This window comes from Syngnathus acus, unplaced genomic scaffold (assembly GCF_901709675.1).
Source record: "Syngnathus acus unplaced genomic scaffold, fSynAcu1.2, whole genome shotgun sequence".
Classification (NCBI taxonomy): Eukaryota; Metazoa; Chordata; class Actinopteri; order Syngnathiformes; family Syngnathidae; genus Syngnathus; species Syngnathus acus.
The window spans coordinates 1-24,503 of record NW_023590233.1 but is presented as its reverse complement, the minus strand read 5'-3'; the positions used below and the strand labels follow the sequence as shown (position 1 = coordinate 24,503).

The following is a 24,503-nucleotide window of genomic DNA, read 5'->3' as shown; positions in this document are numbered from 1 at the left end:
CTGGTGTTCTATGGCAAATGCCAATCGAGCTCCACGGTGCTGAGCAATGAGCACAGGGCACACCCCAAAGGACGTCGTGCCCTGAGGCCACCCTCGTGAAGTCTGTTTCTGACTGTTTGGGCAGAGACATTCACATCGGTAGCCTGCTGGAGGTCATTCTGTAGGGCTCGGGCAGTGCTCAACCTGTTTCTCCTTGCACAAAGCAGCAGATATCGGTCCTGCTGATGGAATGAGGACCCTGTCCAGCTCTCCTAGAGTAACTGCCCGTCTCCTGGAATCTCCTCCATGCTCTGTAGCTTGTCCTGGGAGACACATCAAATCTTCTTGCAACAGCACGCATGGATGTGCCATCCTGGGGGAGTTGGACAATCTGCGCAACTTCAGGAGGGTTAAGAAATCGCCTCATGCTCCCAGTCGTGATAATGACTTTAGCTAAAGCCAACACTTGTGGAAAAACTGTTAAAAAAGATCAAGAGGAGGAACTTGAAATGGCCTCCACCTGTAAAACCAGTCCTGTTTTGGAGACCATCTCGTTATTGTCCCTCTCGTGCAACTGTTGTTAATTCCATCAGCACCAATGCAGCTGAAACTGATTAACAACCCCCTCTGCCACGTACCTGACCAAAACCTTATCAGAAAAGTCTAATTGAATTCATGCCATACCCTGATAAAAAACTGTTCCTTTAATTTTTTTGAGCAGTGTAGTTCCATATACATTTATTGACACATTGTCAAATCCTGCAGTTATCAAACGTAAGCGACCGGCTTTCCGTTTAAAGGGTTCAAACTCTCCTTTGTCCCCGCTGCTATAATGCAGCTCTTATCAGGAGACGAGAGTTAAATCAGCCGGAATTCAGTAAATAATCGTCCGAGTGCTAACCGCCTCTAAGAAATCAATTCTGAAGGATTCGCTTCAGGATCTTTTCAGGACGCCAATCCCTCTAAAGTCAAGCGACGTGCGTGTTGAGTAATCTGTTGAGAATTAGCGTCAGAATGACCGCGCCCCTTCTCCTGGTGGCTATTTTCCATTGATTTGGGGCTTTTCTTAAATCTCGGATATATTTAGCTGTATTTGTTAAGACTGAGGAGGTACGTTAATTTACACTAGTGCACACGCCATGTTTGAGCATGCCAAACAAGGAATTTGACTTTGGTACATCATAACCTCTGTTCAACATTTAGGTGACTAACAACACTCGGGATGTGTGAAAAATGACAAATATTCTCAAACATACCCTGATCTTAAACTCCCAGGAGGGCAAGGAAAAACTCAAAACTCCAATTCGGGGAAATGAGAAACCTTGAGAAGAGACCACAGATGGGAGGATCCCTCTTCCAGGATGACCAGGCTGCAATGGATGCAGAGAGGACACATAGTACAAATAATGTAGACAATTCAAAAAAGGTGTAGAGGGCAGGATGTTATTGCACAGCAATGACTCTGAGACTCTAAGAGTGGTGTGAGTTCATCAGAGCGACAGCCTGGGGAAAGAAGCTGTCTCTGCGTCTGCTGGTTTTGGCGTACAGAGCTCTATAACGCCGTCCGGAGGGGAGTAGCTCGAACAGACTGCAACCTGGGTGAGAAGGGTCTGTAGAGATGTTACTTGCACGTTTTCTGGTCCTGGACAGGTACAAGTCTTGGATAGATGGGAGGTTGATTCCAATTATCTTTTCTGCAGTCCGGATTGTCCATTACAGTCTGTGCTTGTCTTGTTTGGAGGCCGATCCAAACCAGACAGTGATGGAGGTGCAGAGGATAGACTGGATGATGGCAGTATAGAAGGTCTTCAGCAGCTCCTGCGGCAGGTTGAACTTCTTGAGCTGTCTCAGGAAGTACAGCCTCTGCTGGGCCTTCTTCAGGACAGTCTATGTGGCTGGTCCATTTCAGGTCCCGAGAGATTGTGGTTCCCAGGAACTGTGGAGAGAGTAGTATTACTGCGGATAGTGAGGGGTGAAAGTGAAGGGTCTCGCCTTAAGTCCACTGTCATCTCCACGGTCTTGAGCGGGTTCAGCTCCAGGTGGTTTTGGCTGCACCAGTGGACCAGCCGCTCCACCTCCTGTCTGTACGCAGTCTCGTCACCGTCCCGGATCAGTCCGATGAGAGTGGTGTTGTCTGCATACTTCAGGAGCTTCACAGAAGAGTCACCTGAGGAGAAATCGTTGGTGTAGAGAGAGAAGAGCAGTGGGGAGACGACGCACCCCTGAGGGGCGCCAGTATTGGTGGTCCGGGTGTCAGATGTGATGCTCCCCAGCCTCACACGCTGTCTCCTGTTGGTCAGGAAGCTGGTGATCCACTGACAGGTGGAGGCAGGCACCGCAAGCTGGATGAGCTTCTGTTGGAGGATGTCAGGAGCGATGGTGTTGAACGCCGAGCTGAAGTCCACAAACAGGATCCTGGTGTACGTTCCTGGGGTGTCCAGGTGATGCGGGAAGTAGTGCAGTCCCATGTTGACCGCATCGTCCACCGACCTGTTTGCCCGGTAGGCAAACTGGAGGGGGTCAAGCAGGGGGCCCGTGACAGGTTGTTCAACACTAACCTCTCAAAAGATTTCATGACCACAGATGTCAGGGCGACAGGTGTCATTCAAACCTGTGATGGCGGGCTTCTTGGCCACCGGTACGATCGTGGAGCTTTTGAAGCACGAGGGCACCTCACATAGCTCCAGGGAATGGTTGAAGATCCGTGCAAAGGTGGGTGCCAGCTGTTCAGCACAGACTCTCAAGCAAGAAGGTGACACGCCGTCTGGGCCCGGTGCCTTCCTGATCTTTTGTCTCCGGAACATCTGCCGCACTTCCTCCTCGCGGATCTGGAGTGCGGTAGCGGCCTCTGCAAGAGAGAGAGTAGGTGACAACGGGGATGGAGGTGTGGACAGAGCGGTTGTGGGGTAAGTGAGTATGTGGATTGTGCTGCAGGAGGTCATGTTGTGTGGGAGGACCGATCAAACCTGCAGTAGAACCTGTTTAGCTGGTTTGCAAGCCTTGGGATCTCCACAGGACTTTCTTGAAGCCCGTGATGCTCTGCAGACCTTTCCACACTGTTGAGGGATCAGGATTGGCAGAGAGGTGTCTCTCCAGGCTCTCCCCGTAACACCTCTTGGCTTTCCTGACTTCTTGGTTCAGTGTGTTTCTGGTCTGCTTGAACAGGTCCCGGTCGCCACTCCTGTAGACCTCGCTTGACTTTGCGCAGCCTCCTGAGGTTTGGTGTTGTCAAACGCGCACTTTTTATCAAAGTGTCACCGGCTTCCCATCAAAGGGTTCGACAAGCCGGGGTGAAGGGACTCGTCCGTATCTAACCACCCGAGTTAAATTAATTCTAGCAGAATCAATCTAACTTCTTTATGACGCCAATCCCTCTCAAGTCAACCGACGCGCGTGCCGAGTAACTCAATTCGAGGCAAGTCGTCAGAATGACCGCGCCATAATGATGGCTCCCTTCGGTTGTTTGATGCTTTTGTTATGTTACGGATATTTTTAGATGTCTTTGTTAAGACTTCAAGGATTCGTTAATTTACTAGAGCGCCCTCGCCCTAGCTGAGCTCAAGATAACTACTTCGAACCAGATCTGACAATTCCTGATGTTAAAAAATTAAAGTCCCAATGATTAAAGTCCCAATGATCGTCACACACACACCTGGATGTGGTGAAATTTGTCCTCTGCATTTAACCCATCCCCGTGTGATTTTAATCCATCCCCTGGGGGAGAGGGGAGCAGTGAGCAGCAGCGGTGCCGCGCTCGGGAATCAGTTGGTGATCTAACCCCCCAATTCCAACCCTTAATGCTGAGTGCCAAGCAGGGAGGCAATGGGTCCCATTTTTATAGTCTTTGGTATGACCCGGCCGGGGTTTTGAACCCACAACCTTCCAGTCTCAGGGCGGACACTCTACCACTAGGCCACTGAGCTGGTTAAGGATTAAAGATGTCTTCACTTCAAAAATAATTGAACGGATTTAAAGAATGACTATGATAGGGAAATAAAGACATTTTAAAGTTGTAATTACTGCATATAAAACCATGCTCAACATAGTTACTACGAAATAATCGATAACCAAATTAAGGATTAAGAAGAGATTTAATGAATAAGCAAGAAACAGAATTACAAGTCGAAAAAACAAGACTCACCCACTCAGAACAAAAGAGGAGACTAAAGGTCTAAAGTCCTATTTGGTCGAAGAAGTCGAGTGATCGGCTCTCCTTTGTTCCAAAATCCGAATTCTGTTTAAAAAAGAGGAAAGGTCTGGCCGTGAGGAGCATAGCCAAAAAAGTAAAATTGGCGTCTTCCCCTTTCTGCCCGGCGCGGCTGTCTCCTCTGCCTTCCTCGAAGCTTAAAATTTGACAAAGTCCAATTTGAAGACTCTGGAATTTCATTTTAGTAGATTTTGGTTCAATCTCAAAAAGAATGAAAAATCCATCTTCGTTCTTTTACTCCGGGCAGCGTCACGGCCATCACCCTGACTAGGAAGAAGCGCGCCCGCTCTGTGTCCGGACAACATATTTATAGACTTCTGGCATTACCTCATTGGAATATGTAGGTGAAAGGTCAGAATCCCTGCACCACTGGTTGTCTTGGCAACCTTGCTTCAAGCAGCAACCACTGCACCTGACCACAGTCCGCCACCGGATGCAGATGTTTCCTGTTTTGCTCGTTCTTTCACTATTAGCCCTTGATGTCTCCTCTCAACTTAATACATTCAGGTATGGATGGAACACCAATGTTAAATACAGGTTGGACAAAACATTGCAACATTAATCCCATATATCTTGTCTAATAAAGATCAATCTCAACACATAATAGTACTTAACATAATGATGGGTTCCTCCAACTTAAACACATATATTGATATTGCTCAAGCTGTTACATCTTAAAATTATGGCATAGCAAACTCATATTCCAAAATTGTGCTACGTGTTTGAACAGGTCGTGTCCTCCCAATTGCTAACAATTTAATTTATTAGATTTGTTAATTTCCATCAGGTCACCCCTATGTCAAGCTTTAACACCATCTCCTGGTGAAATTTTGGAACTACTACATGTTTTGGGATAGCCAATGTGCCTGGGCCAAATTCAATACCTAATTTTACACCATCTTGTACCACCATGCCACTTGACAGTGTAAACCAAGGTTTGTCGTTGTTGTACGTGCAGAAGGTCTTAGTCTGCACACACAGATCCTCACACAAACTGATGTATGATGTGACAGTGTCAGTGAGTTCATGCAGGTCTGAAGTTGCAGCTTCAAAAATTCCCCAATCGGTGCAGTCAAAGGCTTGGAGGTCCTGCCTTGACTCCACTGTCCACTTCCTCACAGTCCTCACCACAGGCTGAGAAGTTTTTAATTTCTGCCTGTAGGCTGGGATCAGATGAACTAGACAGTGGTCCGAGAGTCCTAAAGCTGCACGAGCCACAGAGTGGTATGCATCCTTTATTACGGTGTAGCAGTGGTCCAGTGTCTGTGCCCCTCTGGTGGGACACGTTTTGTGCTGTCTGTATTTGGGGAGTTCGTGTGCGAGGTTCGCCCTGTTAAAATTACCCAGAACAATGATTAGTGAATTTGGTAGAAGTTTCTCCATTCCTGTCACCTGGTCAGCCAGCATCTGTGTTGCTTCAGTCGCACGTGTGTGTGGTGGAATGTAAACAGCCGCCATGACAATCGAGGAGAACTCCCATGGTGAATAGAACGGCCGGCAGTTTATGAAAAGTGTTTCTAGGAGAGGGCTGCAAGACTCTTTCAACACCGTGACATCAGTACACCAATGTTCATTAATATAGAAACAGAGACCACCTCCCTTGGATTTTCCGGTAAGCTCTGCGCTGCGGTCTGCACGCATTAGCCGAAACCCAGCTAGCTCCACGGCGTGGTGGGGGGTGCGTCCGTCAAGCCACATTTCAACAAAGCACAGCGCGGCAGATCTGTTGAAGTCCGTGTTCCTTGAAGTGAGGAGCAGCAGTTTGTCTATCTTGTTCGCCAGGGAGCAGACATTCGCCAGATGAATTGATGGTAGGGCAGAACGTAACCCGCTCCGCCTCAGCTTTACGAGGGCTCCGGCGAGGGCTCCGGCGCGTTTGCCACGTCGTCTTTGACGTGCTAGCTTGTATAGCACCGCCGCTCCGGCTAAAATCTCCGTCAAACAGTCTGGATCAAAGAGAACAGGAGAGAAAATACCAGGAGAAGACTGTCCGATGTTTAACAGTGCTTCTCTGGTAAAAGTGATCCGGGATGGACAGCAGAGGACACAGAAAACACACAAAATAAGACAAAGTACCAGAGAGCGACTCACCGTGGCGGCCATCCGCGGCGCCATCATGACGTCACAATCCCTTGGTACATTGCGGTTCGTTTATCGCGGTTTCACTTCATCGCAGATTTTTTTCCCCAAATTAAAAAAAAATTTAAAAGCCAGAATAAAACTTCTAAATTGAGGAATTATGGCACAAAACGTGCTCCAGCAGAAGGCAAGGAGTGCCCGCACAATTGCAATGCGTACACTTGTACCTTTTTATAAAAAAAACGTTATAATAATTGGAGTTCTAGAAACATATTTACAGTGTTGTACCTTGTTATAGAAAAATTGTTATAATAATAAGAGTTCTAAAAACATGTTTACAGTATGTACACTTGTACCTTGTTATAAAAAATTATAATAATAAAAATTGTTCTAAAAACATACTTACAGTATGTGTTAAGAATTCTCCATGTTATTTATGTTATTCAGCCGTGCTTTGATTTGAGGTAGGGTGATTTATTTTGAAGGCCGTTTTCAGGCGATACCACTTCCTGTTTTACGTTGTCAAACGCGCACTTTATTAAAGTGGCACCGGCTCCCCGGTAACGGGCTCAATAAGCCGGGAGTGAAGGGACTAGTCCGTAGCTGACCACCCGCGTTAAATTAATTCTATTAGAATCAATCTAATTTCTATACGACGCCAACCCCTCTAAAGCCATTCGACGCGCGAGCCGAGTAACTCGATTCGAGGCAAGTCGTCGATATGACCGCGCCGTAATGATGGCTCCCTTCGGTTGTTTGATGCTGGTATTACTTTACGGATATTTTTTAGGTGCCTTTGTTAAGGCCTCAGGGATTCGTTTGTCTAGCGCACCCTAGCACTAGTTTTGTCGAAATAACTTTTGATATGGCCCCGCTCTACTGGGTTTGAGGAAGTAACGAGCCTACTTCCCTTTTTTCGGAAGAAAGTCCCATTTGCAGAAGTATGGCAATGATAGTGTTTGAGAATGACTTTAATGCATTAAATCACTAATTCTAACATGATATACTTAAACACTTAACCGTGAGAGTGCTTCCACCAATTCGATTGTTTCCAACAAAATAATATTTTACTTAATACGATTTAAAATGATTTAATCGGATTATTATTATCTTGCAATTTATTTTGAAGGCAAATTAGTCCCTCAAAATCATTCAAAGTAGCCTCTGACGCGGCCCGAAGAAACAGGAACGGGCTCGTGCCCGAAGGACATTTACTAATTATAGCTTTAACACTAATCCGAAAAGTCGAATTTGAAAACCTTCCTTATTTTTATTTATTATGGTATGTTTGCATACCATAATAATCTCCTATTTATAAACTGAGTTATCAACCCAACCTCAAACAATTAATTGCATACAAATTAGCGCACCACGAATTAAATGAGTATATAAAACACATTTATTGAAGAAGCATGAAATAGAATTACAAATCTCAATCCTCCAAAAACTGAACAATCCCACTCACTGATACACTTGCAAATAAAATCATTCAATCCCGGAGCACTTTTGATTGCAAAACAAAAATCAGAAAAGAGGGAAAAGGTAGCTACCAATTGGGTGTTATTTTTTTTTTGGTGGAAATAAAGTCGAGTGATCAGTTCGATTTTATTTCTAAAATCCAATTTGGAAACTAGTTAGGCCTCGTGAGGACAGACTACCCGATGACTGTCTCCTCCGCTTGCGGACATACAGAAAAAGTCTCCCCTCACCTAGTTTCTCACGCAAAGTTGTCCAGTCCAATTCTTTTGAGTAAATCCAAGTTAATCCAGGCCAGCGATCTTGCGTCTCACACAAGGCTCTTGAAGGCTGTAGAAAAAGTCTTGAAACTCATACGGGCTTCTTCACGTATGAACGCAGTCCGGGAGAGAGCCCCGTAGATGTCCAAGGTGACCTTTTTATAGACTTCTCTGACCCCACCCTTTTCCGCTGGCCTCTATACTGTCCAGTTTCCCACGCTCATACCCTTGCGCTTTGAGCAGCTGTTTCCGTTGGCCTCTATACTGTCCAGTTTCCCACGCTCATACCCTTGCGGTTTGAGCAGCTGTTTCCATTGGCCTCTATACTGTCCAGTTTCCCACGCTCATACCCTTGCGGTTTGAGCAGCTGTTTCCGTTGGCCTCTATACTGTCCAGTTTCCCACGCTCATAACCTTGCGGTTTGAGCAGCTGTTTCCGCCCCACTCTCTTTCCACCAAAATTCTGTAGAAACCCTGGCAAGCACCTTATTTCCTCTTTTCCTCACTTCTCCTTTCATAAAACCAATATTTCAAAGTTACACTTTTTACTCAACCATTTAAATTAGAACTCAAAACCCTTGAATTTATTTTTTAAACATTTTCTTAACACACCACTCGTGGTGGGCCTCTTTTCTTAATTGTGTGATAATATTGCTTTATGCTGTTACAGAATATATTTCAGCCAAGCAAAGAAAATAAACTAAAAATAAAAGAAAATAAAAACTCATTTGTTTTCCCCTTTTCAACAATTTTTAACACACCCCTATTTTTATATGGGTGGGCAGCTTAGTCTAATTCTGTGATAATATTGCTTTATGCTGTTACAGAATATATTTCAGCCAAGCAAAGAAAATAAAATAAAAAAGAAAAGAAAAAGAAAAACTCATTTGTTTTCCCCTTTCCAACAATTTTTAACACACCCCTATTTTTATATGGGTGGGCAGCTTAGTCTAATTCTGTGATAATATTGCTTTAAGCGGTTACAGAATATATTTTAGCCAAGCAAGTAAAATAAAATAAAAATAAAAAATATATTTGTGCTTCCATGTGTGACCCATAATCCGACCCCTTTTTCTCTTTGGTCTCCTGCACCGGTTTGGCTCCATCTTTTGGAAAATTTTGGAATTTCAGCTTTGCCAATTCATTCAATATTTCCCCACCTAATCTTGCACCATCTGCTGTTAAAATTTGGAATTTCAGCCCCGCCAATTTATTACTGGGAGCAATCCATACTCACTTCTTGCACCATTTGTTTCCCCCCCCCCACTCCATGTTACGTGACAACGTTCGTGTACATATGTCACTTACAGTGGTACAGGAGTCAAAGGTAAAGTTAAAGTCCCAATGATCGTCACACACACACCTGGGTGTGGTGAAATTTGTCCTCTGCATTTAACCCATCCCCGTGTGATTTTAATCCATCCCCTGGGGGAGAGGGGAGCAGTGAGCAGCAGCGGTGCCGCGCTCGGGAATCATTTGGTGATCTAACCCCCCAATTCCAACCCTTAATGCTGAGTGCCATGCAGGGAGGCAATGGGTCCCATTTTTATACTCTTTGGTATGACCCGGCCGGGGTTTGAACCCAAAACCTTCCAGTCTCAGGGCGGACACTCTACCACTAGGCCAATGAGCTGAAAGATTATAAAATACAATTAGATTGAAAAGGATTAAAACAGGGAACTATTGTAAATCAAAATGAAATGATTAAATAGTTATATTTGGATCAAAAGATTTAAAATAAGAAAAAATATTATGAATCAAAATTAAATAGTTAAAAAGTAGAAATGTAACATATGTGAAGAAAAATAATTACAAATCTCGATAATCCCAACAAATAATAACAATTCCACTCACCAAGCTCATTGCCTTGGAATTATTTGTTGTCGAAGTTCTCTCGATTGTAAAGATTAAAAGTGTTAAAAAAGAAAAATAAGGGACATCCATCCATCCATTTTCTGTACCGCTCTGTCCCCACGGGGGTCGTGGGCGTGCTGGAAGGTAGAAAATGCTATTTGATGGAACGAGTAATTGATCAGGTCAGCTAATTCCAAAAATCCAATCTAAAAAAAAAAAAAAAATGGCTTGCGGAGAAGAGGAGCACTGTCCCAATTTGGGTTCCCTTTCTTGTGCTAGTCCTATTTATCTTCTATTTCAAAGCTTGATTTTTACCAAAGTCCAATTTTGAAGACGCTAGAAATTCATTTTAACGGATTTTGGTCTAATCTCAAAAAGAACGTAAAATCTATCTTCGTCTAAAGGATGTTCTGTGCACTCGGACAGCACCTCAGTCTCTCCGGACAAGAAGAAGCCCTGTGATCTGTCGAATCCCATATTTATACCGGTTTGAATCAAACTGCCTTCCCACGCCAATTTCTAAAATAGATGAAGACAACCACCTGCTTGTGCAGCGTGACCCCTATTCCGGCAGGATCAGCATCTTCTCGGAGATGCTTCATGGTTTGTTCAATCAGACACAGGCCACATGGGCAGAAGCAATAGCAACAACCTCCACTACCAGCTGGCTGCCTGCTAGGAGCCCTCGCCAATGCAACCCGGCTAGCTTGGCTAATGACGGGCAAGTTTGAGTGATTCCTGCGGCCCGACACGCGGCTTCCCATGATGTACATCGACGACTGCTTGCGCACCACGGGAGGTGCTGGAGGCGCCGGCTGACACGCTTAGCATGCGCACGTACAACATCAACCATGAGCTTCTCGCCCAAAGCGCTGGTGCGGGAGCTGCGCAAGCACGTGCCCGAGCTGGAGGTCTCGTACAATGTGGACCCCGTCCGGCAGGCCATCGCCGACTCCTGGCCGATGGACTTTGACGACTCCAACGCCAAACGCGACTGGGCCTGGAAGGATGACTACGACCTGCCTGAGCTGGTGCAGATCATGCTCAACTTCCTCAGCGGCGACACGCGCATGGCCCACGCCAACTAGCCGCGCGGCGCCTGAGCTAAGCTAACGCAGCTTTTTTGTGCATAGTGTAGAATTAGGTCAGGTTTTTTCTTTTTTTTTTTATCTTGATATTATGTTGTAATTGTGTCTACCGGATGTGAGTGAACGCTGGTGCGACTTGCTGCCGCTGCTCTCCGGTCAATTCTTATGCTATTTTATGTCTGTACGGTGACCTTGAGTGCCTTGAAAGGCGCCTTATAAATAAAATGTATTATTATTATTATTATTATCCTGTTTCCGAATTCCAATGCTTGTTATGGCATGGGCTATCCGGCAAATTAACTCCAACTTAGGTCAGTGTGACATTTGTTCAAGCAATAGGTCCTCTCTCAGGCCTATTCTCCATCAAATAGCATTACGCCCCTCTCTCCTCACTAAACTTGTCGATTTATTCATATGTGTGTGTAACATTAGTGCTGAATAAATGGTAGGTATTGAGTAAACATTGCACATGTTTTCAAAATAACCAACTAAACAGTTAATCTTAATAACCAGCTCAGTGGCCTTGTGGTATGAGAGTCCGCCCAGAGACTGGGAGGTCGTGGGTTCGATACCTGGCCAAGTCATACCAAAAGACTATAAAATGGAACCCGATGCCTCCCTGTTTGACACTCAGCATTTCAGGGTTGGATTGGGGATGCTGTGAGGAGCTGCACCCCACAGTCATTAATAGCAATGTATAGCTTCAACTATGGAAGCTCGTCTGAGGACGATCTAATTAATTAATTAATAAGCCATAATAATGGGTTCTAGCAGATTAAAATACTTAAGCAATTTCAAATCATAATATGGCAAAGCAAAATGAAATAAATTGTATCTTAATTCTACAGTGGTTATTATGTCACATTATCACCACCCACCATGATAATGGGTTCTCCTAGTTAGCAGATTAAAATACTCAAGAAGATTCAAAGCATGTTGTGGCAAAGCAAAATGAAATAAATCAATCCAAAGTTGCGTGTTACTATGTGTTATTCGAAACATGTTGCGTCTTTCTCATTGCTACCAATTTAATTTTTTTGATTTATTAGTGTCCCATCAGGTTACCCCTATGTCAAGCTTTAGCACCATCTCCTTGTGAAATTTTGGAATTACCACCTGTTTTAGGCTTACCAATTTGACCGGGCCAAATCCAATATTCAATTATGCACCATCTGTATTCCCATGTCACTTGACAACACAAAAATGTACAGATGAGAGGGTGACCCTACTTTGCGGATTTCACTTATTGCGGGGTGGTTTTGGAACCAATTATCCGCGATAAACGAGGGATTACTGTAGTTCAGTTTGATAGTTTATTTTCAGGTAATATTCTCCTGTCAGATGTCCTTTTTGCAGTGTTTATGTAGTTTTGTTGAAGGAAAGCATTACGTAGTTTGGGCTGTCTCAAAGTTGAAATTATACGTTAAATGCATTATTTTACTAAATAAATTAATTTTCTTGGATTTTCTACTCAGAAATTTTTATTTTTATTAAACTATTTTGTAATGCTAATTGCTAAAGAACGGAAAGACATAGAAACTAACTTTTTTTCTGCTGAAAGAGAATCTTCTAATATTTCTCTCTTCCTATGTTTAGATAGCTACTTATAACACTATTCTGTAGGCCTTGCAAAATCAGTCAAAATCCAGTAAAATAACTGTGATTAAATGGGTGAATGGGTGTCACACATTGACATATGTGTGTGTTTGTGTGTGGTGTAGCATGCATCAAACTTGGAGCAGAAGCAGAACGAAACGGAAAACAAGAAGATTCATGGAGACGTGGTGAAATATGGAACCGTCATACAGGTACTTTTTACGCCACTTTCATAAAACTGTCTTGTGTTGGGTAACAAACCTTTTGCACAGACTAACCCCTTCCTTGTCATGTGTAGTCATGTAGTTATGTACTAACACACATGCTTCTTTTAATATTGACTTTGTTTCAATGCACCCACGTGCACACACTGGGTGTGGTGGTTGCTCAGTGGGATGATTTGTCAAAAGATTCATGTGTGTGTGGGGGGGGAGTATCGTATTTCCCGGATAGTGTGTGCGATTTATAATCTAGAGCGATTTATGTGTGAAATTAACACATTATTACATACTTTCACATTTTATCCTCACACTAAACCACATGAGGCCGCTCTGGGCCTGTGTTGATAACTGTGTTGTCGTTAGCGACGTAGAACAGGGGTCCCCAACCCCCGGGCCGTGGACCGGTACCGATCCGTGGGTCACTTGGTACCGGTCCGCCAAGCCGCACAGAAAGAAAATAAAAAATTAAAATTTATCGACGATCAATTAATTCAGGTCAAGACGGTCGTCTCGGTCACGTGGCATGTCACACAAAAATGAGCAAGAAACAGAGATGTTTGGAAAGCTTCTTCGGAAAGGGAAAAAAGTCCAATGAGGAGTCGAAAGAAGAAGAGGCTACGACTTCTAAGAAAAGGAAAGCTGCATTTAAAAGAACATTTCTGGAGTCCTACTTAAAATATGGATTTATCGCCACAGGTGACTCTGAGGCGCTAAGCCCACTCTGCATAATATGTGGCGACAGGCTAACTAACGAGGCAATGAAGCCTTCAAAACTGCTTCGGCTCATGGAGACCAAGCATCCTGCATTAAAAGACAAACCTTAATCACTTCGGGTGTCATTGTCTCCGATTACGCCTAGATGGACCGGCTCGTTTCTGAGAAACAAGCTCAGTGCTAACACTAATGCAACGTAATGGTGAGTTTTATTTTCATGTCGTTTACACTTGTTTTTATGCCAGTCGTATCATTTTATATCATCGTATTTATATATTTATTATAAATGTATTATTTATTTATATAAATATATTATTTATTTATATAAAGCCCGGTCCGCGAAAATATTTCTGACACGTAACCGGTCCGTGGCGCAAAAAAGGTTGGAGACCTCTGACGTAGAAGACGAAGCACCGCATCTTCTACGGCTGGTGGAATTGTTTAAAAGTGACACGTAGAGAAGAAGGTGCAGACCAGAATCGGCAAAGCCGCAGGAATGTTCCAACGCCTCAGGAATATCTGGTCGTCAAAATCTATCAGTATGTCCACAAAGCTGCGCCTCTGTCATGTCATCCCGACTGTCACCTAGTATGCCTGCGAGCTGTGGATGAAGACATCAAGCATCAGCAACAAGCTGGATGTCTGTCATGTCATCCCTACTGTCACCTATGCCTGCGAGTTGTGGATGAAGACATCAAGCATCACCAACAAGCTGGATGTCTTCCACAGATCGTGCCTCAGATACATCTTGAGGATCTCATGGAGAGACCACATCACCAACAAAGAGGTGATGAGAAGAGCACGGGTAGCTCCACTGTCCGACATAGTCCCGGACAGGAGAAGGAGAATGGCTGGGCACGCACTCCGACTGCCAAGTGCGAGACCGGCGAGTGTGGCAATGGACTGGATGCCAGAAGGGGGAAAGAGTAAGAGAGGGTGGCCAAAGAAGACGTGGAGACAAACAGCCAAGGAAGACCTGAGAGCGATGGGAGTCAGCTGGCATGGAGCCAGAAGGGGCCAGTGACCGGAGCAAATGGGGAGAACTCGTCGCCCAATGTTTCAATAGGAACGGGAGGAACTAACTAACTAACTAACTAACTAACTACTACTAGGGCAGTCCATAGATTTCGATGATGACGTTGCTCCAGATTAAAACTATGGACAGTTATTGGGGTGTTTTGCGGCGGTGCATAGCCATGTGGCTGTGCAGGCCGATGCGTGATCCGCAGGTCTTGCCACATGAGGGACGGGGGTATATGGTACTGGAGGGCATTGGCCCTGCAGCACGCTGATGCCTCTGTGCACGGCGTTGTATCCTCCTCTCTGTGGCCTGCTCCTGAAGGTGAGTAATACCCTGGTGGCAGGTGGAACTCCAGGTGTGGCGAACAGCAGCCAGGGACTCAAGTGCTGTAGGTGTAATGTCACACTTCTTCAGGAGGGTTTTGAGGTGATCCTTGTAGCGCTTTTTTTGGCCCCCTGCAGATCTCTGACCACCCAAAAGCTGGCCATAGAGCAGGAGTGGCCAACCCGCGGCTCGCATGCCGGGTTTCATGCGGCTCCTTTACGTTCGGGCTCGCGAGCCGCATGCGGCTCTTTGCCGTGTTTCATGCGGCTCCTTTACGTTCGCTTCGCTCCGGGGGGGGGTTGTTAATGGGACGTCAAATGCTGCGTGTTCGCTTCGGGTGGTGGGGGGGTTGATGTGGCTCTTTGCGGTACACAGTAAAAAAATGTGGCTCTTAGTTGCTGACCGGTTGGCCACCCCTGCCATAGAGGATCTGCCTAGGGAGGCGGTGGGTAGGCATACGGATCACATGACCTACCCAACGTAGATGTTTCTGCGCAAGGAGCAGGGCAATGCTGAGTGTGGGTCCGGTCGAAGATCTCAACATAGAGCACCCTGTCTTCCCAAGACACACCCAGGATCCTTTGCAGGCAGCGGATGTGGAAGGCCTCGAGGGTTCGTATGTGCCTCTGGTAGGGTGTCCAGGTTTCCGAGCCATATAGCAGTGTAGACAGACATACTGCCTTATACACAGCTGCTTTGGTGGAGATAGTAAGACTCCTATTCTGGAAGACCCTGGAGCTGAGCCTGCCCAAGGCAGCGGAGGCCAGGCCGATGCGGACCTGAATGTCGTCGTCGATGTTGCAGGAGGGGGAATGAATACTGCCTAGGTAGGTAAAGTATGGGACGATGGCAAGGGGATGACCATCGAGGGTGAAGGTGGGTGCGCAGGTTTGGGGGGTGGACTCTTGCACAACTATCTGTGTTTTCTTGATATTAATGTTAAGACCAATGGCGCTGTACAAGGAGGCGACCACATTTAGCGCACGCTGTAGGGACTGTGGTAAGTGAGCGAGGAGAGCACAGTCATCTGCATCCTGTAGCTCCAGGATGTGTTGGGTGGTGGTTTTGGTGAAGGCTTGGAGGCACCGAATATTGAATAGGTTGCCATCCAATCTGTACTATATCTGTACCCCATCGGAGGGGTCAAGGAGTTTATGAGAGAGGAGGGTGACGGTAGAGAGGAAAATGTTGAAGATGGTTAGTGCTAGAACACACCCTTGCTTGACCCCCACATTCACACTGAAGAATGTGGATCGTTGGCCACCAACGCTCACACAGGCTTGCACCGTGGAACTGACGCAGGAGGTTTCTGAACTTGGGTGGAACCCCCAGCTTCCCCAGCACTTCCCAAAACAGTTCCCGGTTGACTGTGTCAAAGGCCTTGGACAGATCAATGAAAGCTAGGTACAGGTCTTTGCAGTGTTCTCTGCATTTCTCTCTGTACCTGTCTAGCAACAAAAATCATGTCAACAGTGCCTCGCTCACGCCGGAAGCCGCACTGGGATTCAGGCAGGATGTTTTCACTGACATGGGATGCTAGGCGGAGTAGCATGATCCGTGCTAGCATCTTCCCGGCCACTGATAAGAGGGAAATGCCTCTGCTGTTCCCACAGTCTGCTTTGTCACCTTTGCGCTTAAAGATTTAGACACAAATATTTTTTGTTCAGGTGATGACATCCAACAAGTGGAATCAATGCTGAATGAGGAAATGAAAAAAATAAAAATGTGGTTCGACTGGAACAAATTATCATTAAATGTAAGTAAGACCAAGTTTATGGTATTTGGCAAAGCGAATATAAAGATACGAATAGAAATAGATGGAAATGAAATTGAAAGGGTGCAGGAAAACAAATTTCTTGGGGTTATAATGGATGACAGGCTTAGTTGGAAGCCACACATCAAAAACATAAAGTCTAAAATTTCAAGAAGCATGGCTGTCATATACAAAGCAAAAGAATTACTGGATTATCATTCACTTCGTACACTTTATTGTTCTCTAGTCTTGCCCTATTTGCATTACTGTGCTGAGGTTTGGGGGAATACTTATAAAACTTCACTACAGCCACTTATCATTCAGCAGAAAAGAGCAATAAGGACTATTCATAAAGTCAACTACTTGGAACACACAAATCCACTTTTCATACAATCCAAACTATTGAAATTCACTGACATAGTATCTTATCAAACAGCAATCATCATGTATAGGGCAAAAGCAAAACAACTACCAGATAATATCCAAAACTTATTTAGGCATCGGGAGGGAGGTTATAAGTTAAGAGGGAATCACAACTTCAAAATCTTAAACATAAGAACAACCTTAAAAAGTTTCTGTATAACTATAACCGGGGTCAAACTATGGAACAATCTAAGTGAGGAACTCAAGCAAAGTCCAAATATCCACCAGTTTAAAAAAATGTATAAAAATATGTTGTTTAGCGGGTACAAAGGTTAAGAGTGCCAAAGGGCTACACACAAGTAAAAATGAAACAGAACAATAAGTGTGCAAGTTTGTCTACTTGTGTTATATTGTAGAATTACAGAATAGTATGTTGAATCATTGGTTTAATGGATGAAGTCAGAAAGGAGTAGGAATCTAAAAAGCTATGCTTCCTCCTACTCCTTTTCGAGCATTCTTTATTTTTTTATTTACTTATGTATTATTATTATTAATTAATTAATTAATTTAATGTATTTACTTCTATTTGTTGGTTTATTTTTTGTTTGTTTTGTATGGATTTATGTGGCACTTTAGAGTGTTATTTGTTTTTGTTTTTTTGTTTTTCTTTTTTGTTTTGGATGTTCGAAATAAAGATATCAATCAATCAATCAATCAATCAAAGATTGTTATGATGTTGGCATCCTTCCAATCTTGCGGGATGACTTCAGATAACCAGATGGTGGTGATCAGCTGGTGTAGTCTGCGGTTGAGGAGGTATCCGCCATGCTTCAGAATTTCTGCCGGGATTCCATCAAGGCCCGGGCTCTTGTTGTTTTTCAGGCCGGCGATGGCTTTCCGTACCTCGGCGAAGCAGGGGGGGAGTCCAGATCAATAACGGGTGGCAGGCAGGGGACGTCGGCAAGTGTGTCCATGCGGGTTGGGTATGAGGTGTTCAGCAGGGTGTTGAAATGCTCAGCCCATCTGTCAAGGATCTGTTGTTTGTCCTTGTACAGGATGGTACCATCTGCTGATCTGACCGGGGCTATGTTCTTTCTCTGTGGGCCATAGATAGACTTGATGGCATCGTAGAGAGCATGGGAGTTGTTAGTATCCGCGTGATGCTGTATCTCGCTGGCTTTCTTGACCCACCAATCGTTCTCCATGGCTCTGAGGGTGCGCTGGGTTTCAGCCCGGATGTCGTTGTAGCTGGCTTTCAGCGAGCTGGATTGGGGGTTGGAAAGGTGAGCTGCAAGGGCCTTGTGTTTTGCCTGAAGTAGGTTGTGGATACTAGATGCACTGTTGTCGAACCAGTCTTGGTGTCTCCGTCTGGTGTACCCTATGGATTCTACTGCCGCCTGGTGAATGGCAGTGCGAAGGGTGCTCCAGGTAGCGCTGATGTTGACATCAGTTGGTGTTTCAGGGATCTTAGACAGTTGTAGAGCAATCTGTTCCCTGAGCAGGTTGACTGAGTGCGTGGACTTCAGTGCATTACAGTTGAGCCGCCTGTAGGGTGGTGTTTTCCTGAGAGGAGGACGGGGTTCCAGGATGAGTTTGGCTCTGATTAGACTGTGATCTGTCCAGAAGTCAGCTCCACGCATGGCTCTGGTGACTCGCACCTCCTTCCTGTCAGCTTGGCGGACAATGATGTAATCCAGGAGATGCCAGTGTTTGAAGCGAGGATGTTGCCAGGAGGTCTTGAACTTTTTCTTCAGCTGGAACAAGGTGTTTGTGATCACCAGTCGATACTCAGAGCAAAATGTGAGGAGGTGGAGACCATTCGCATTGAGCTTACCAACACCGTGCTGCCTAAGCACATCCTTCCATAAAACACCGTCAGAGCCCACTCTCGCGTTGAAATCGCCGAGTAGAATGAGCTTGTCGGTGGGAGCTGTTTTATTCATGGCGGTGTGCAGGGAGGCGTAGAAGAGTTCCTTGCACTCAGGGTCAGCATCCAGTGTTGGAGCATATGCACTGATGAGGCTGGCATATCGGTTGTTTGTGAGGGGAATCCGCCAGGTCATCAGTCTTTCACTGATGCCGACAGGAGATTCAGGGATCCTCTGAAGTAGGCTTGATCGCAGAGCAAAACCTACACCATGGAGACGGTGGGAGCCTTCCGGAAGCCCCTTCCAGAAGAAGGTGTAGCCTTCTCCCAACTCTGTTATAGAGTCCTTTCCATGCAAGCGGGTTTCGCTGAGAGCTGCAATATCGATGTTATTTCTCTGCAGCTCATGGGCAACCAGCACTGTTCTTCTTCGGGGGCGACAAGAGTCATCACGCGCATCCAAAAGTGTGCGGACGTTCCAGGTTGCAATGATGAGATTGATGTAGGTTTTCTTATTCTTGTATTTTTGACCGCATAGAGGGATGACCCGGCAACTGCGGCAGGCTGCCCGGGTTGAGCAGAACAGACCATTTTTAGGCCACCTTTTCTAGGCCCTTCCCTATTCAGGGTGAACATGGAGGAGGTGCTCAGTCGCATGAGAGGCTGCCGGAGAAGAGCACTGTTCCATCCTGCTCCTCGGCGACCATATGTCTCACGCCGCCTAGTGTGCAGGGTTGGGTTAGATACTTCCAGTTTACATCCTGACCTGTACCTACCGCCCTTCCCCATCACCGCAGGACTTTGGAGTGGGGGGGGGGGGGGTCTTGAAGTGGAGGGTGGGGTATTTGGAGCGGGCCTGCGCAAAGGAGTAGATTATAGTGAGGGAAGTGGCGCGCAGTCTCTCCCCTCACTGCCTTGGCTCCTCCCTACATATTTCAGTGACATGCAGTGCACGATGACCTTCTGTAGAGGAGAGTTGCAGAAGACTGCCAGAAACACCTCTATTGGTGAATGCCTAATGCGGCTTTTCTCCACTGTTTTTTCGTTAGGGGTTGACTCCCGTAGCCATAGCACATGTGAGTGCACCCATTAGGCATTGGGGTTTTCGGTTTTACATTGGACTGGCCTTCTCCTAGATGGGTTGCCTTGCATGGCTAAGAGCCCCATCTGCCCGTGCTATTTGCCCATAGCTGGGGCAGTGGTTGAGAGGCGCCAGGGCGTGTCCACATACCGGTGGGCCTGCACGCCTTCTCTCTGGGGTCCACTGCTGCTCCGAGATCTCCTGCAGTTTAGCCTGGGACCGCAAGGTACCCAGTGTCCGTGTGTGGCCGCGGGGAGGCACTGCAGGAGTCTTGACGGTGGAGAGGCTATGTACCGGCAGGAGGAGGCTTATGCGCTCCGCTCCTCTTTTCACCCCTGTCAAGGGGCTAGCCGGTGGCAGGAGCTGAAAGCAAAAGGTAACAAGCAGAAAGCAACATGCAACATGCACTAGCTACAGGCACTACTACCCCAGTACTACTGCACTGACGCTTCACACACGCCCTGTGTGCGATGCACACACAAGTCTTTTCCATCTTTCTTATGCATTTTATGGCTGGTGCAACTTATAGTCCGGAAAATACAGTATGTAGTGCGTCTGTGGTACGTGTGTGTGCAGTGTGTGTTTGTGTTTATTGTGTGTATGCGTGTGTTTCCGTGTGTGTGTGTGGGGGGGGGGGGGGGGGCAGGCGTGCATGTGTGTGCGCGTGTGTTTTTATGACTGATAAATGTTTGGGAGCTTAAGATCAGGGGATGCTTTGAGAATAATTGTCAATTTTTGTCTATGTGAAGCCCTTTGAGACTGCTTGTGATTTAGGGCTATACAAATAAACTTGACTTGACTTGACTTAAGCCTGTGAGCGAATTGAATCATTGGAAATTGAACTGTTCTGCCTGTGGCTGTGCAACAATGTTTCATTGCGATGTGTTCAATTGCCAATTAAAAGGGCTACAATAAACTGCATGACACACTTCAATCAGCATATATTTGTCAAGTAAGTTTCATGTATTTTAGTAAACTATGAATTTATTTAAAAAAAATGAAACTAAGCATAGTAAGCTATCTTTTGTAACAATGAACAATACATTTTGTTGAGGTGTAGTCTCGCCTAAATATATTAAAATCGCGGGCCACACTCACATTAAACTTTCATATTAAGGAGAAGGCCACAAACTATCAGCCGCAAGTTTACAGTTTAGTATTTACATTGTAGATACAGTTTAGTAACAGTATAGGTCCAAGTACCGATCCCTGCGGGACACCATATGTGACATTATTAAGACCAGAAGTCGCCTTCCCATGTACTACATGGCGGGTTCTCTCTGAGAGGTAAGAACTAAACCAGGAAATCCATCCATCCGGCCCTCCGTCCATCCATCCATCCATCCATCCATCCATCCATCCATCCATCCATGTGTGTGTGTGGCGTTGTATGTATGTATGGATGTATGTACGGCTGGATGGGTGGATGAATGTATTGGTGGGTGGATGTTTTTGTATCGATGGATGGATGGTTCCATTATATTATATCCTGTTAAGCTCTTATTTGCTCTTCTTTTACCAGGCGTTAGGTTCCTTGTGTTGTAGCTGTTCAAAATCCCATGTAGTCAAAAATAAATGTGTGCATTCTAAGAACTGGATCGTGTCCTGTGTGTGTTTTAAAAATAAAAGTGGTTAACCTTGCACGATGGAAAAATCTAACTCAAAACATTCAAGTGTAGCGTCTTTCTAATTAATGACTGATTTAGGTTTTTTCCTCTGTCAATCCTGATAAAATGATCCATGATAGGGGGGCTCAAGTTTGTGCAGGCATTAAACTCGAGTCGCTATTAATTCCAGTCTTTGAGCCAATTTACACCACACTTTACCTGACAAGGTCAGTTACATCGCATTTGAAATGTTTTGTATCCTGTATGTTTTGTGCTTGTTCTTTGATTAAATTGTTTAAATGTTGTGCATCCTGCACGTGAGAAAGACTGAAGAAAGCTGCCTTGACCAGGCAGTGTAAAATGAGAGGAAAGGAAAATCCCACGTTTGATTCATTGTTTTCTGTTTTCCTGCAGCTCCTGCACATGAAGAGCAACAAGTACTTGACTGTGAACAAGCGTTTGCCGGCCCTTCTGGAAAAGAAACGCAATGCGCGTCACGCTAGCTGGGACTGGCAATGAAGGCTCCTGGCTTTCATACAGCCTTTCTGGAAGCTGCGTGCCAATGGAGACATGTACGCACGACACGTAAATCTTTAAATTGCTTTGTGTTATACACTCTTCTGGAGGAAATTGCATCACTTAATGGAAAGGGAAAATAGAAGGGAATCATACAAACAAAAAATAGTCAGTTTTCTCAGTCAGTTTTTTGTATAATTTATTATAACACAGTACAATATACTTTATATATATGTATTGTGCATTCACAACAGCTGCTGCTGTAACAAAGTGCTTTACATTTTAGTTAAGACAGGCACGAGCGGTGGCTCGTGAGTCCAAGAAGAGGGAGGCAGGTTTCTTTGGGCGGTCCATTTCTCTTGTATTTTATTGATTGATTGATATTTTATTGATCCCCAGGGGTGGGGAAATTCAATTTTGCAAAAGTGCAAAAATACAAAAAAATGCAAAGTGCATTGGAGGATTGGTTCATGGCGTCTCCAGCGAAGTTTCAGAATCAGAATAAGAATCAGGTTTATTGGCCAAATGTGTGCATGCAAACAAGGAATTTGACTCCGGTTGATCTCAGCCTCTGTACAACATTCAGGTGATTAACAACATTTAAGTGGCAAGAGCAGGATGTTATTGCCCGTGATGTCTCTGAGACTCTGAGTGGTGTGAGTTCATCAGAGCGACAGCCTGGGGGAAGAAGCGTGGTCTGTGGTCTGCTGATTTTGGCATACAGCGCTCTGTAACGCCGTCTGGAGGGAGTAGTTCAAACGACTGTGAACCTGGGTGAGAAGAGGTCTGGTTGAGATGTTACTTGCACGTTTCCTGGTCCTGGACAGGTATAAGTCTTGGATAGATGAGAGGTTGGTCCCGATTATCTTTTCCGCAGTCTTGAAGTCCACTTTCATCTCCACGGTGGTTTCGGCTGCACCAGTGGACCAGCCGCTCCACCTCCTGTCTGTACGCAGTCTCGTCACTGTCCGGATCAGTCCGATGAGAGTGGCGCCGTCCCGCATACTTCAGGAGCTTCACAGAAGAGTAGCCTGGAGGAGCAATCGTGGTGTAGAGAGAGGAGAGGCAGTGGGGTGAGTAAGCACCCCTGGGGAGCGCCAGTGCTGGTGGTCCGGTTGTCGGATGTTGATGGTCCCCAGCCTGTTGTCAGGAAACTGGTGATCCACTGACAGGGTGGAGGCAGGCACCACGAGCTGGATGAGCTTCTGGTGGAGGATGTCGGGAGCGATGGTGTTGAACGCCGAGCTGAAGTCCACAAACAGGATCCTGGTGTACGTCCCTGTGGTGTCCAGGTGGTGAAGGATGTAGTGCAGCCCCATGTTGACTGCATCGTCCACCGACCTGTTTGCCCGGTAGGCAAAACTGCAGGGGGTCGAGCAGGGGGCCCGTGATGTCCCTCAGGTGGCTTAACACTATCCTCTCAAAGGATTTCATGACCACAGATGTCAGGGCGACAGGTCTGTATCATTCAATCCTGTGATGGCGGGCTTCTTGGCCACCGGAACGATGGTGGAGGCTTTTGAAGCACGAGGGCACCTCACACAGCTCCAGGGAATGGTTGAAGATCTGAGCAAAAGTGGGTGCCAGCTGTTCAGAAAAGACTTTCAGGCAGAAGGGGGACACGCTGTCTTGGCCTGTTTGCCTTCCTGACCTTTTGTCTCCGGAACATCTGACACACTTCCTCCTTGCGGATCTGAAGTGCGAGCGCGGCTTCTGAAAGAGAGAGAGTAGGTGATAACCACGATGGAGGTGTGAACAGGGGGGGTTTAGGGGAGGTGTGTTTGTTTGATTGTGATGCAAGAGGTCCTGTTGTGTGGTTGGACCATTCAAACCTGCAGTAAAACCTGTTTAGCTGTTTTGCAAGCCTTGTGTTCTCCACAGGACTTCCTGAGCTGTCTCAGAAAGTACGTCTGCTGGGCCTTCTTCCGGACAGAGTCTATGTGGCCGGTCATTTCAGGTCCTGGGAGATTGTGGATAACAGGAACTTGAGGTGTCTGTGGTGGGAAGAGCATACTGAGGATGGTGAGGGGTGGAAGTGGAGAAGGGTCTCTCCTGAAGTCCACTGCATCTCCACAGTCTTGAGCGGTTCAGCTCCAGGTGGTTTGGCCGCACCAGTAAACCAGCCGCTCCATCTCCTGTCTGTACACAGTCCTCGTCACCGTCCCGGATCAGTCCGATGAGAGTGGTGTCGTCCGCATACTTTAGGAGGTTCACAGAAGAGTCACCTGAGGAGCAATCATTGGTGTAGCGAGAGAAGAGCAGTGGGGGAGAGTACGCACCCCAGTGCTGGTGGTGCGGGTGTCGGATGTGATGGTCCCCAGCCTCACATCCGTCTCCTGTTGGTCAGGAAGTTGGTGATCCACTGACAGGTGGGCGGCAACCCACCGCGAGCTGGATGAGCCTCTGGTGGAGGATATAGGGAGCAATGGTGTTGAACGCCGAGCTGAACAGATCTTGGCGTACGTCCCTGGGGCTTTCTGGGGCTTTCTGTGTGTCGC

At 46.0% G+C, this 24,503-nt stretch overlaps 1 pseudogene; it reads left to right on the top strand.

Annotated features, from left to right (window-relative positions):
- Positions 1-22,074, top strand: part of LOC119119051 — an 87,900-nt pseudogene extending 65,826 nt beyond the window's left edge.
- The last annotated feature ends 2,429 nt before the right edge of the window (positions 22,075-24,503 follow it).